The 4,575-nt window shown below is 43.3% G+C and overlaps 1 long non-coding RNA gene across 1 annotated transcript; it reads right to left on the bottom strand.

Annotated features, from left to right (window-relative positions):
• Positions 1–778: 778 nt before the first annotated feature.
• LOC140847012 (uncharacterized) lies at positions 779–3,640 on the bottom strand. Its single transcript, XR_012126585.1, has 3 exons — positions 3,587–3,640; positions 3,288–3,391; positions 779–907 (listed from the first exon to the last, which is right to left on the bottom strand). It is a non-coding gene; the product is annotated as an uncharacterized lncRNA (long non-coding RNA).
• Between the last annotated feature and the right edge of the window lie 935 nt (positions 3,641–4,575).

Genomic DNA, 4,575 nt, shown 5'->3' with positions numbered 1-4,575 from the left:
GCTGACTGTAGATCGCTTTAGTAATTTTCTATTCAGGGCTTAACATGCTCATCTAGTTTGACTATTGGAGAGGAAACTCTTTTCTTCTTAAAGAGAGGGAGAGAAAACGAGAAAAAACGTGCAGGGAAACAGCTTTCCTCCTTGAGACTGTACACATATGAAGGACAGATGTAATGATGCTCTTCCCATGGTAGTTTTAGAGGGGTCTACATGTGGCTTGGAAAGACAACTCTAAATTACCAGTTGTGACCCTTCTCATTTATGAGTCACTGTCATGACTCCCTGAGAGGGAAGTAAGGAAGGACCACTGTTTTTATAGGTGAGGCAAAGCGTTGGAGAGAGCGTAGTGCAATGTTGTGAAATCAGAATGGCCATACCCTCTACCAGCTGTTCGGCCTGTCTTGCCAATATAGAGAGCAGGTATTTGGAACATCCTGGTTTTGAATCCTAGCTCCACCAGGTACAGTTCTGTGGCCTTGAACAAGTTCCCTAGTTCTATAAACCTTGGTGTAAAATGGGCATAATGAGAGGGTGTTCAGAGCATTCCTTTAGAAAATAATTGTAAATGCTAAGCATAATGCCAGAATGTAAGTGCTTGAAAATGGTAGCTATCATTATTATATTCCTCATCTGTGCAATGGGGATATTAATAAAATCTGCCTCCTGGGGTTTGCTGTAAGGTTTAAATGAGACGATATGTGTAGTGATTTGAAGAGTGCCTGGCTTAGAATGTGTCTTCATCAGCTCAGGCCATCATAACAAAATACCATAGACTGAGTGGTTTAAATGACAGAAATTTATTTCTCACAGTTCTGGAGGCTAGAAAGTCCAAGACTGAGGTTCAGCAGTGTCGATTCCTGGGGCGAGCCCTCTTCCCGGCCTGCAGATGGCTGTCTTCTGTGTCCTCCTAATGGTAGAGAGACAGGGAGAAACAATAGACAGAGAGGTAAAGGAGTCTTTTCTTATAAGGACTTCAATAGAAATAGATCAGGCACCCACTTTTATGATCTCATTTAACCTTAATTACCTCCTAAAGACCCTCTCCAGATAGTTGCAATGGGAGCTGGGGCTGGGGTGACCTTGGTTGAACTTGGGGTGGGGAACACAATTTAGTCCAGAGAAGTAAGTACTCATTAAATATTAATTTCTATGATAATATGATTGCCCCAGTGCTGGGTTCAAACTGACACCTTAAACCTGTCATTCCAGTCATCTTCCCACAGAATTTTCTGAATCACTGACTGATGTCCAGCAGACACCCATACTGTTCTGACCGGGCTTATGCTCCTCAGCTGAGCCTGACACTGTTGCAGCCCTGTCAAAAGGCCATCAGGTCCACCATGCCATTTCTACACGCACATCCCCACTTTGGGTGTGCTTTTGCTTCTAATTTCTCCACCTGCACCTCCTCTTCAAAGGCTGGCCGTTGGGCTACTGGAGATGTCTTTTTGTGCTCAGGCAGAGAGCTGTGAGCTCCTAGGACCTTACTTCCTCTCACAGTTTAGACAACTTTGAGGTATAGCTTACATTCCAGGGTTTCCCTGTGGGACCAGACTGAAGCCAGCCTCCACAAGAATTTGTCTAAAGAATTTCCTCCAAGGAAAGCTTGGAGGCTTTCCTTCCTGGACCTACCTTCCCCATCTCTTACTCATCCTCCTCAGAGCACTTCTTTGATAAATCCCTTGCTCTCAGTTTCTCACCTCAGAATCTGTTCTGGGAAACGCCACCAAGGCATCAGCTCAACCCCTGGGCCTTCTATGACTCTGTCCCAGGCCCTCTAAGCACTCTTACATGTATTAACCTAGTAATTCCTCATGAGAAGCCCATGAAGTAGGTGCTTCAAATATCTCCATTCTGCAGATAAGGAAACATGATATAAAGAAAAATCAAGTAACTTGCCCAACATCACACAGCTAAGGAGTAGCCCAGCCACATATCAACATTTTCTCTTTTCCTACTGTTCTCATGACCTATTCCTTGCCTACATGTGAATTTTCAAAACAAGAACTCCCCTTGGCAGCCTAGCAGTTTTCTTAGAAGGTAGTACCCATCAGGGTCTTAGGAAATAGAGAATGAATGAATGACCTGAACATTTTTTCAGCAGCTGCTTGGATCTTCCTGATAAAGCAGGTCATTTATTCATCTGCCCAGGTGTCCCTTCTCATGTTAATTCTCATGATATTACCATCATGTGGATGATAATAATGCGGTGATGCTCCACATTTTACAAAGTATAGCCTCAAAGATGGCCAGAGCAGATGATAGTCATCCCCAGCAGCAAAACCTTCAGAGGATTTCAAACCAACTTGACCACAACCACCAACAGCTCTTATCCTAGCTCTACATGACTGGTCCTGCCCACAAACCCATGCTCCAAGCCAACAGGTGGGAAGTACCAAAAATCAGCAGCAGTAATCAGGATACCTGTAACTTATTGAATGCTTATTACATATCAGGCCCTGTACTACAACCTTATGTACTTTGTTCTATCATTGTTCCATTTTGTAAAGAAGGAAACTGAATATCAGAGAGCTCCAATTATCTCCCTGATGTCACACACCAGTAAGAAAAGGAATAGGATTTGGACCTAATTTCATCTGGCTCCAAGGCTGGTTCTGTTAGCCCAAAGGTCGTAAACTTGAGGCCACAGACCTAAAAGGCTACCAACTATGTTTTGTTTGACCTGTACAGTGTTTTTAATTTTTAACTAGTTGGCAACACTTAAAAATGTCTATTTCACCATGTAAAATCTGATACTAGTCAGATCTGGTAACTGAGAGCTCAAATTCTGGCATAGACATAGTTGATGGAGCTGAATAGAGGCTGCTCCCCATTAATTGGGCACTTCCCCATTTGTCTCAATCACCACCCCTCCTTACTGTTTTATATCAGCCCTTCTTTGCTCATTTGTTTCACCTTTCTGACCCATGAAAAGGTTTGGGTTTGCAACCTCTGTGTTATCCCAGAGCCCCCTTTGTAACTGAGATTGTTCCCCTCCATCAGGGAAGATAACATAGCAACATTTAGATGGTCTGGATGACAATAGCAGCATTAGATGATATGGATGATAAAAATGTGATGTTCCACATTTTACAAAGTACTCCTGCACCTGTGATCTTATTTAATCTCTGAAACAATAAAAGTTTCCTGGGCAAGACCTGTTCCCAATTATAGGAGGGCCAAAGAGACATTACAGTATGACCCTGGCCCCTCCAAAGCCCACTGCCCTGCACAGGAGACAACCCACTGACATTACAGGCCAGCATAGTCAAAGAAGACATTCATACCCAGCACAGGGAGGTCCAGAGCAGCAACAACTAGTTGCTCAGGGGAACTGAAACTGCTTCATGGAGGTGATATTCTTGATGCATCCAGAGGGATCCACAGGACTCTGCAAGGAGAAGAGGTGAATGTAATTCCCAGTAAAGGGACAGCCATGACAAGGAGCCAGTGCTCTTCATTTTCAAGACCTGAGCTACTCTTGGGACTAAGATCAAAATCTTTGGCACAGCCTTCAAGGACCTCAATGATATGGCCCCTGCCACTTCTCAAACTTCATTTCACACCCTCTCCCCTTGCTCAGTACCCTTCAGCCACACTTGCTTCCACCTGACTTAGGGACTTTGCATGAGCTGTTTCCTCTTCTGGAATGTCTTTCCCTACCATGTCACCCTTTATATTTCATCCTGAACATCAATATCTCTGGGAATATTTACCTGGTACCTATGACTAGGGCAGGTCTTTCCATCACACTCAGGAATTTTCTTCATGGCATGTGTCACAGTTTATAATTACATAATTTTGAGCTGATTAATGTCTGTCTTCCCCTGTGACAGATTGAAATATTAGCCTGAATTCTTTATCTCTCCCTGTGTCTGCACCCTTTGTCACATGGCTTTATGTTCGACATCCCCTGACTTTGAGCTCAACTAAGTGACCTGCAAATGGAATGTGGAGGGAAATGATGGTGACTCAGTTCTGAATCTAGACCTCAAGCGGCATTTTGTGCTTTTTGCCATCAGCATGAGAAAAACATGTCAAGCCAGTGCACTGGCACAAGTAAGATCAGTCATGATAATCAACGTAAAACTACTCACCGAGTCCAGTGAGATCAGCCAACCCCTAGCCAACACACATATGCATAACAAAAATAATGCTTACTGCTTCATTCCACTGAAATGTCAGGGTTATTTTTTATCTGCAATAGCTTAGTGATATACCCCACTGTATACTAAGGTCCATTTAAGTAAGGTTCAAACTTTTTGTTCAGCATTGAATCCTTGCAACCTAATACATAGTGGGACCTCAATAAATATTTGCTGAATGGATGAATGATTGGTGGACAAGGTCATACTCACAGTGAAAGAGCACTGCACAGCCAGGACCATTGGGCTTTCACAAAGAGCAATATACCTCCAATCAGCCAGAGTGGTCCAAGCTTCTAGTATATAAGTAAAGAAATGGGTCAATAAAAGACTATCCCTGTACCTGCTCTTTAAGACTCCCTACCCCAGAACTTCAAGAATTAGAAAAGAGGCCTACAGGAGAATGAGTGCTTAGACCCTAAGAAAGATT

This window comes from Manis javanica, chromosome 17, assembly GCF_040802235.1.
Source record: "Manis javanica isolate MJ-LG chromosome 17, MJ_LKY, whole genome shotgun sequence".
NCBI lineage: Eukaryota > Metazoa > Chordata > Mammalia > Pholidota > Manidae > Manis > Manis javanica.
This window is presented reverse-complemented; position numbering and strand designations above follow the sequence as displayed.